General features: G+C 42.9%; 1 long non-coding RNA gene across 1 annotated transcript; it reads left to right on the top strand.

The window, feature by feature from the left end:
• The first annotated feature begins 635 nt into the window (after window positions 1–635).
• Window positions 636–10255, top strand: LOC103806977. The gene is made up of 4 exons (XR_624781.1): window positions 636–930; window positions 7753–7822; window positions 9368–9486; window positions 10122–10255. It is a non-coding gene; the product is annotated as an uncharacterized LOC103806977 (long non-coding RNA).
• Window positions 10256–10590: the final 335 nt, after the last annotated feature.

The following is a 10590-nucleotide window of genomic DNA, read 5'->3' as shown; positions in this document are numbered from 1 at the left end:
CTTTTCTGCAGGAAAGTGTAGAAACAACAAGTCAAATACAACAGTTCCTTCAGGAGTGTCAGGACTAGATTACTGCCTGGCAGTGCTTCATAAATAATGTTCCCAAACCAGCAGGCATTTAGCTTTCAGTTTCACTGTTCTCTACTTAAGGAAAAGATGAAGTGCTTGCATCAGGAGTCTGCCTACATGTGGAGCCTGTCCCAGGAACATGCCTGGCCTCAGCACAAGTTGCACAGAAGACTGACACCATCTCACTAACCCACTCCCTCTCACTTTCCCTCTCTCGTGCTCTTTGCCTGTAGTTATTTTTAGACTTCAGGGGTTAAAGCTTGTCCCTTCTGGACACTTACACGCATAGAGCAGGCACACACACATGCTGTGGACAGTACAACTCAGATACCGGAGTTAGCCAACAGATTGTCTCACATCAAGGAATAAATTTTGATTTCTTATAACGAAATACTGTCCTTTGACAGGATGCAAAACCACATGGAATTTTCTGGATTGCAAATTTGACTAGAAGACTTTCAACGGATAGAAAAGGCAGTTTACACAGCAACTTCCTCTTTTCTGAAATTTCCTTCCAGTTTGCAAGATCTTTGCTTTCTTTCAACATTTGCTTTCAGCCTGATTCCCATGCCGTCCACCATAAATGCAGCAGTGGCTCAGCAGACAGCTGCTGGGTCAATTCCCAGCCCTACTTTTAGCACGACAACTGAAGGTGCAGGTGGGGGCACAGGTGGGATTTATTCTGCCATTATAAGTCGCAACCAGCACATTATCAGTGTAAAGGAGAAGACCTACGAAGAACTTCACAAGAAGTGCCTGGAGAAAAACATTCTCTATGAAGATCCTGATTTCCCACCAAATGAGTCCTCTCTCTTCTACAGCCAGAAAAGCCCCGTCAAGTTCGAATGGAAAAGACCACGTGTAAGTAACATGTTTGCTGAGTGCCTTTTTCAGTAAATTGAAGTATCCACTCTGACCTTCCATTTTTGCAGAAAGTGTGTGTTGGGGAAGGTGAGCAGAATAAACTGGAAATAACTTTCCTTAGATGTCTCCTGGAAGTTAACTAGGTAGTGCTGTTAAAGCTCAGAGAATGTGTATGTAGTGACTAAAATACAATAAACCACAATGAAACAACAGCACTACCAAAAAAGAGATGAAGTATGTAGAAAGCGAAATAGGGGCTTGAATTTTCCTCTTGCATGGTTTGCTTAGGATTTTCTTGTGTGAAACTACCAAAGAAAAATTCTCATCATTCTGCAGCAAGTTATTTGGTTTGCTGAGGCTTAATTTTGTTAACACTACCTTATTTCACTTAACAACTTTATTTTAGCATTCTGCTGTTTTCCTAATTTATGTAAATAAAAGGAGAGGTTATGGTCTGAAACATGCTTTTATTCAGTTGTTCCCTGCATTGCTTATCCAACTTGCAAAGGCTGGTTAGTATATTACTCACTTATTATGAATGTGGGTGTTCTAATCATTATAAAGACCTATTCCTGCCCAGTAATTCCATTCCTTTTTCCTGTCTTGTGGGCATTTCCCAGCCAGCCTTCCTCTTGTTTTTCCTTCGTTTTTTTTCCCTGTTTTTTTTCACAGTCAGAGGCCTAATTTCTTAATTCCCAATTGTTTCGCTGTCCTACCGTAGAAGGACTTAACACTCTTTGCCTGTCATATCTGCTGGGCAGCTGCTCCCCTCTCAAGGCAGCCCCTGAACACAGCCTCGGCCCCTGCCATTCCCTGTCTGACAGCAAGGGCGTGATTCTGAGGAGCTTCCCCAGCTCCCTCTCTGACAGTTTTTGGCCACCCCTTCTAGATTTGCCATACTTCCCCTAAACCCAAGTCTGTGCTTCAATGGCAAAGTCAGTGGTGGTAGATAAAACTGACCACAGGAACATAACCAAATAACAAAAGACCAGGAGCTCTTGTGAGTGGCTGTTCCAGATGCAGAGGAAGACCACGTGCTGCTGTCACAAAAACTACTTGAGCAATGTGAAGGGACAAAAGGAGTCAGTCCCCTATCTGCTGTGCCCTGTGCATATGTGCCCTGTCATTCCTTCATCATTGCCTCGGCCCCTGGAAATGTGTGTGAGTTAAATGCACCCACAAGTCAGTCATCTCAAAGGGATGGGATTTCCCCTATTTCTACAGAGGGAAGCGATACAACAGTACAGGGGATGAGTGCCAGCACCCTGGAGCAGACAGAGTGCAACTGTGTGTGTCAGAAAGCATCAAAACAGCCAGATGTGTACAACGTAACCTCATACTTGTCTAACAGACCTGAGCATGCACAGATCAAGACTTTGTTATTGGGAAGGTTCAGACATCAGGGTCTTTATCCCAAAGACATTTCTTTAAGTCACTCTTTAACAAGTAAGTTTGGAAGCTCTGCAACAAGCTTGTAACCATGTAAGACCTAAAATACAACCCAAATATCGAAACCAAAGCTATCTGTGTTCTTTTGACACAAGTGTTCAGGCACCTGATGTGTCTGTGGTGCCAGCTGTAGGTAGACCAGAGGCTGGAAATCCAGACAACTGCAGTCTGTGCCTGCTGCCTACTGGCATGCTCTGGGATTTTGGATGGTCCTGACCCTGACAGAGATGGCTGTCCCTGCTGGGGACACACCAGGCCTGATTTGTAGAGGTGTCTGTGCCTTCTACAGAAAATGTGTTTGTTTTAAAACAAGCCCTGTAATTCAGGCCACTGCTGTATCCAGCAGGTGCCCAAAGAGGACAAACTTCCTTGTAAAACTTTCTCCTTTTATGATATGTCCCCTACCTTGTCATTCACACCACAGCCACAAAATGAGACTGCTCTTGGGTGCTGATGCAAAAGACCTGTATCTATTGGTGCTGATTTCTGATTGACCCAGGACTTTGTTTTACTGGACTTTGAAACTAGAGGTAATATAGCACTGGTAGGAGGACTTGTCTGAAAATATTATAGATACATGAATAGCCACAATAGACATGTTAACAGCACACCATAAAATCAAATGAATATGAAGCAATAATACTGGGCTAAGGAATATTTTGCTAAGAGATTAAAGCAATTGTTGAAGCACCAAATGTAAAGACTCAATTGCACAGGCCATGTTTTATAACAGCCTGTAAAGATCTGGACGACTTCAGTTCTTATTAAATTGCAAGGGCTTTTTCTTTTCCCAAAGTAGAAACTAGCTTATAAACTACTAAGTGGTAACTATAAAGTCTTATGAAATGGTAATTTTTAATCACTTGGAAATTCAGGTCAAACTTGATAATGTATTCTAAAAGAAAACAAAATATCAAACTGTTCAGAAGTCCTGAGAGAATATCCTAATACTGACTTCACTCTAGGTCCTTTCCCTGTGGCATTGTATATGCCACATATCTCCAGAAATAGCAAATAAACAAATTATCTCGCTTAAAACAGAGAGCTAGGAAATGGCAACCTCTTCATGACTGCCTTTGGCTTCCTCAGTCACATTAATCATGTCACCTCATCAGTTTGTATCAAAGCTCTCCACACCAGGCAAGATGTATGAGAATATAATACACGTGAAAGATTAATGCTGGCCTGAAAAGAGCACTATTTGCAATGACATGAGTCCACCTGGGATTGTTGGGTGCAAATTTTGTCAGAAGCTCCAAGTATTATTTGAGGAATGATGAAGTTAATGTAAAGTGCACACATTTGCCTGTTACCAGTGCTATAGCCAAGCACTGATGACGGTGCTGTTCCTCAGCTGAACAGCACTTCTTCACTGTAGATCTCTTATGTCACTGTGCTGACATATGGAAAGGCTTTGACACCTGGAATTAACAAGGGCCCCACAGCGAGTCAGCCACATGGATGACTCTTCCCTGATCCCTGGCTCTGTGTTGAGGTGCCCACTGTGTCCAGCGTGAGCAACTCTCCCTCCCATGTGTGGGCTGCCAGGACCTGGGCTCTTTCTGCTTCCTCCAACAATGGCTATGCTGTGACTTGACCTTTTCCTCGGGGCTCCTACAACTCATTACTAGGGTGGCAAGAGGTGACCAGCATCCCAGCCCCAGAGCTACCCCTTGTTCTTATGTGTCTGGTCCTACAGACCATTCTTTTTGTAGCCAGTTACATCCAGAGGCCAGGTCCTCCTCTGCCACCTCCCAAAATTCTTGGCCTCTGCTGCTGCAAGGGCAGTGAGTGCACAGGGACTGGTCTTGTCCCTTACTGATAGAAGGACAGATGCCATGCAGGGCATCTGTGATTCCTGGCATGAGGGTGGTGAGAAGGCCTCTGTAACTTGACTAGTGACTGCCATGCCATGCCATGAATGCACAGAGCAGACCTTACAACTCAATTCAGGCAAGAGCCAAGTGACAGGTTTGAAAATTTCCCTGAGTAAAGACTCAAAGACTAATCCCTCCAGCTCAGAGTATGAATGAACATGATTGAGGTACACAGAGGGGAAATAAAATCTGCCTCAGTTGATGCATAATATTAAGTCATTTTCTCACCCGTGGCAGGTAGGAGAAGCCTAAAGAACCATTCTCACCTGTACCAGGTCATATCCAGCTCAGTGACAGGCTGTGTTCAGTCTTCTTAACATCCTCAGCCTAACTATGCTGCCTGTGTGAATTTCTCACAGCTGAGAGGAGGGAGGAGTTCACCAGTCTTTGAGAACTGAGACAAGGTCTGTATTATGACAATGCAGAGTATTGAGAGGTCCTGCTGCAGTCCTGTTTGGACCTGATAATACTGGGTCATTGACAGGAATGCTCTGCTGTCACACTGTGCTTTCAAATGCACCATTGTCAGTCTCCTTGCTTACAGCCAGGCCACAGCATTAGCCCCCAGATTCAATGTCTGCCCTATGATGATCCTCCCTCTAGCCAAGAAAATCAGCAGGAGGAGTTTTCTTTTCATATTGAATACAAATAAATTCAAGTCAACAGATTACTGGATTTTGCTTAGAATAAAAATGAATCAGTCAGATCATCTACTGCACAGATGTGAAGCTGTTTGAATTTAATAATCACAAAATATGGGCCTGTGGAGGTAGTACCACAAAGCAAAGACAGCATTTCGTGCCACCAAGACAGGGCTTTCAGATGAGGGTAATCTAACTCTGAAGCTCTAAAACCAGCTTGGGATCTGACAGCACTGAACTCTGCCTTGAAGTGTGCAGCACAGCCATTTCATAGCATGATCTAGATTATGAGAGGTCAAGGGAGAAGCATGAGGCTACATCTTAGGCTGGCCAAAGAAGATGCTTCCTCTATTTGATAGGATCAGTTCAGGGACTCAACTGACTCACAGCTTTTTTTCCTGACTCAGAAGAAAAGCTAACGAAAATATAACAAAGGTCAAATACCATTTTTAGTTGCATGCTGCCTTTACATTTTCCAGAACTCCCTTCCAACTATCTCGTAAGAACACTCTGCCCAGAAAGCAACATGCACCACTAATGTTTTATTTTCCTAGGATTCTCTGTTCTTCTTACTGTATCTTTTGACTCTTAGTAATGAAATTACAGTCTAAAATGAATCAATCCAGTGAACACAAAGGTCCTTTGGATAGTACCAAGGCAGTTGGAGGCACTCAGGTCAGAGGAGACTCTTTTAGATGAATCATTGAATCAGTGAAGTACAGCCTACTGGGATTCTCTGTGATAACTTGACCTAAGAGATGAAGGACAACCCCTTGCTCAGCCAGGAAGACTGGAAGGACAGACTTGCCACCTGCATCTTGGACACCAGGCTGTCTTGCTCTGCTGACTGTGTACTTCAGTCTTGGAAGACCTTGAAACCTTTCCTGCAACTTCAGCTGTACTCAGGACAAATAGCACAGCTGGAGATGAACTAGAGAAATTCAATATTAAAATCATATCCACAGCACACTAAACACAGCTGGCCTCCATAAAGAAATGCAAGAAAAGCATTTCTGTCATAGCTAAGTCAGTCCATATGACAATTGCATGATTCCCTCCTTTGCATTCCTTTACCAACCACCTTCCAAAATAAATGAGCCCAAAATTCAATAAATGGCTCTGAGAAACAACCATCATTGTACAGTTAATATTTGGAAACACTCAAGCACCATCTAACACCCTTCATCTAAAATGCAGCATGCTGGATTTCAGAGCTTGTTACAATAGAAGCAGGATCAAGCCAAAATACAATAATGGGAAAAAATGCACACCAAAAACCTGGCATCTCACAGATAGTTTTCAGCAGAGCACCACAGCAACATGAGGAATAATATTTTCAACAAAGCAAGTGAGAGGAGAAAAGCATGAAGGCATCTCAAACAGCTGCCTTGACAGAACTGAATTCCAGGACAGCTGACCAAGGCCCAAAATAACAGGACAATCCCTACATTCACTCCCTCAAGGAGAATAAAGTGACTGCAGGGGAAGATGAGGGGGTGGAATTATGTCTCTCTATCTGGCCATATGACCACTCCAAATACTTACATCCAAGCAATTCTGCTGATTCCTGTGAAGGATAAAAAAAGGGGGCTCAAGCCAAATGAAACTACTAGACCTGAAACATGAGTCTGGGAAAATCCAGGGCTACCCTGATAACATGGGGGAAAAGCTTTAGACTGCAGAGATAGTGTCAGCTGCCTGTGCTGCCACACAAGAAATTATCAGTTGTTTCTTCTTTCTCCTTCTCACTCCAGCCCTGACATCTCTCAGCAGATTGGATTCTTGGACTATGCTTTATCTTCTTCCCCATTTGCAGCTGCTCAGGGCAGTGGTGCTCAGGTTGCAATATCTTTCTTTCCTTACCCTCATAAGAGAAGGGTCCAAAAGTTGTGTCTTCTTATCCTTCCTCATAGCAAGTATTTGATTATGAGAAATAGGATAAGGCAGGGATTATTTTTTTTTCTGTAGGACAGGTAATACCTACTTCTTCCCTTGCTTTTTCTATACCCAGTGGTTTTTTGTCCTTTACAGAAAAGGGCTGTGTAACCTTGCAATAATCCCACCTCCTCTGCTGATAGTTTTCATGTAGTCCTTCCTTCCCTTCAGAAATTTCTTAATTATTTATGCCTGTACAGTATCTTATGCCCATTCTGTACTAGTATAAATACTAACAAACCCCATAAATGGTGCAGAACAAAAGACCTTCCTGTTCTCAGAGAGAGACCATATCTGTACCCATTTTTGAATGCAGCATTGGCAATTAAATACTGCAATATTAGGAAAAGAATAAAACCACTTAACCAGCGATTGATTATTTCTGGTAATTTAACATCTGATTGCAGGAAAAATTTTAAGGAGGAGTACTACCAGGATTCATTTGCAATGAAATGCATTCTTCAACCCTTTTAATGTCCCAGCGTATTAGTTACTGCAAATTGGACACCATAAACCTGCAGCCATTTTTAAAAAAAATTATCTGGTCCCCTGATGTTTTTTTCACCTACTAGCTCCCCTATCTCCACCAGAAATTTGTTTTTTTTCTTTATTGTGTAGAAAAAATATTTTTCTCTATTCTTCTCATTTTAATGTGTTTGTAGGCTGTACAGTGAACCCCCCAGGCTTGCTGTTAAACCATGTGTAGATACATGGAGAAAACTCTGACTGAAGTCTGAAACATCCAAATTCCAAAACATTTTCTTAGTGAAAGTCTGCAGGTGAAAACCATGTGAGAGGTTTTTATATCCACAAGATATCCTGCACGAAACATTGTCCTAAAACTGCCTTTACCTCTGTGACAAGCAGGCACCATAATGCATGCTTTTCCTGCTCATCCATCTCTTTCTATTTTGCAGGACATCTGTGAGAATCCACGGTTTATTATTGGTGGGGCCAACAGAACAGATATCTGCCAAGGAGAATTAGGTATGAAATTGTTAGTTCAACTCAGTACTTTTTAAAGTCTGCCTCATAATTTAGGTCTCACTTAATTTTCTCTTGTTTCCAAGGTGGTGTCTGAAATCCTCTGTCTCAGTGCACCACTACACATCTACTGATTCCTTCTGTCTATAGCTAGTCGTTGATATCCACTTAGTTGCAATCTAGGCAAGAACTTTGCAAGGTGCTTTGTATTCATGAACTAATGTCCTGAGTGTGTTGCAAAACACCACTGGGCCCTTCTTTCAGACTTTGAGGATGGATAAAAATAGTTAAGACAAGAATAAAAGATAAATAGGAGTTATTTGACTGAAAGAAAAATCTGATCTGCTACTGTTGCACCTTTTCAGGTATTTAGTCCTGTTATTTCTGTATAGGACCTTCTAAAGCTCTCCAGCTAAGTCTACCTTGTACTCAAGAACAGCTCTTATATCCCTTATACAACAAGACCTTGAGTTTAGATGCTCAGAGATACTTTGTTATATAGATGCACTACTTAGGTACAAGTGATGCCTTTGCAGCAGTTGTCAACATGGTGCTGTCCTGCACTGCTTTGTAAAGTCATTCGCCACTCAACTTTCCCATGTCTTTCATGGGTTTATAACTCCTCCTGTGATCATTTTCCTAAGCTAACACACACTAATTTGTGTTAATCTTTTCAAGTGTTGTTCTGTGCTTGTGACTGTCCTCATCACTTTCCTAGTACTTTAACTTTACATATATGTATTTCTGTATGTTTTATCCCTCTACCAGTTTCATAAATTTCTTGTACAACTCCCTGCAGTCAGGTTTAGTTTACACTCTCATAACATTCTCTCACTCCACTATTTCACACTGCTCAGGCAAGCTTACCCTACAGTAGCAATTAGGTTTTAGTTAGGGGTTGAGGCACCCTTTGCTAAACACAGAAGCACTATGGGAGAGAGCCACTTTCCCAGAGCTCCCACCATACACGTCTGAAGGAGGAACTGAAAAGCACCAAAGGGGACAGTGTTCACAACAGTGCAGACACAGATTCAAAAAGAAGAAAATATGTCAGAGCAATGAAAAGAGCAGGAAAGAGGCCCTGCAGAACAACGATTGGGACTGTGAGTTACCTTGAGAGCAGAAAATGAGTCTCAGCCTCAGCTATAGGGAGCTTCATGTGTGAGTTCTCTCCCAGCTGGTCTCTGTCCAAAGCTTGGAAGGAGAATTAATGTGGGAAGTCAGACAGGCATTCACTTGGGACAGGGAAATCTTAACACAGGTAACAGTGCTCATCAGGTTTTAGTCTTTCTGTAAATTACAGGGCACATCATGTGTCTAACAGGCATATACCCAGTGACGAGCTGTGCCAATGAGCATTTCCAGAGCACAAATAGATAGAGTGCTAAAGTACTGCAGAACACAGGGACAAATGTCCTCTCCTGAAAGAGGGGTTAATTCTCAAGCTCTGTGGAGAATTAACATGTCACTTTGCAGTATTTCAGGTTTTCTGTTTGACCCCAGCTGTTCTGTCCCTTCTTTTTTTCTGCTGCTTCTCTTTGTTTACAGGTAACTGCTGGTTTCTGGCTGCCATTGCTTGCCTGACGCTGAATAAAAAACTACTCTGTAGAGTCATACCTCACGACCAGTCCTTTATACAAAACTATGCTGGCATCTTTCACTTCCAGGTGAGTCCCTCCATCTAGTGAGAAGCAGGTGTATTTACCCCAAACAAAACTTGGCTCTTGGCACTCTCTTCACTCTAACTTCTCCCCCCTAATTTCTCCCCCTTTGGAAACATGAACAACAGCAGGGAGGAAAAGCCATATAATTGCCTCATCCCAAACTCGTCCATCAGGGCAGTCACAGAAGGGCCAGCCCATAAAAGCAATTAGGGAGAATTAATCCACCAAGGAAGCATTTGGAGATTGCTGTGTCGTGTGCATAAGGAATAGCAACAGGTGCCTGGTCCTGCCTCACTGCTCAGATGTAGCACTACAGCCAGCACAGACATGAAAGTAGTAGGCAAGAGCACCTATTTTTAGACCCACGAACAGCTGGTCAGTCAAAAACAAGCTGTCAAAGAACTGCTTAAGAACTTCTTACTCAGAAAAGATTCACTGTTTTCCACATTTCCCTTGGCTTTCCTAAGGGACCTCTCACTGTCCCACACACATTGCTCAGGGGAATTCAGTACAGCTGCCTCCTTCCCAGTGGCCATCAGCTTTTGCCACATTACAAGGCCATGTTACAAAGCAGTACAGTCAGGCTCCCCCTCCTTGCACCAAATCAATCCAGGGTTTTTCTGTTTGCCTTTATTCAGTTCTGGCGCTATGGAGCCTGGGTGGACGTTGTCATCGATGACTGCTTACCCACGTACAACAACCAGCTGGTCTTTACCAAGTCCTCCCAGCGCAACGAGTTCTGGAGTGCCCTCCTGGAAAAGGCCTATGCAAAGTAAAACAAGCTGAGGGACAGTGCTGGGCTCCCCACTGATGGCTGGGGAGGTGGTTGAACCACTGCATACAGGATTTACAGCAAGCGTGTAGAGAGGCTCTGAACATCACAATGCCTTTTACCATAGATTCTCATGCCTCAGAACTGGGGATGGGCTAAAGCATATTTTCCAGGAAGTTTTGCTACTCATTCAGAGGTCTGCATTAGATTTTCAGCATCTTTTTTCCTCTATGCTTGCAGGTGGCATGTTTTAAAACTTTTAGCTAGCAAGTTACCAAACAGATGGTTCATGGGGTTTTTAGTATGTGTGTTTACATAGTTGTAGTTATTCATAC

This window comes from Acanthisitta chloris, unplaced genomic scaffold (genome assembly GCF_000695815.1).
Source record: "Acanthisitta chloris isolate BGI_N310 unplaced genomic scaffold, ASM69581v1 scaffold8068, whole genome shotgun sequence".
NCBI classification, from domain to species: Eukaryota; Metazoa; Chordata; class Aves; order Passeriformes; family Acanthisittidae; genus Acanthisitta; species Acanthisitta chloris.
The sequence above is the reverse complement of the archived record's forward strand: the minus strand, read 5'-3'. Positions and strand labels throughout refer to the sequence as shown.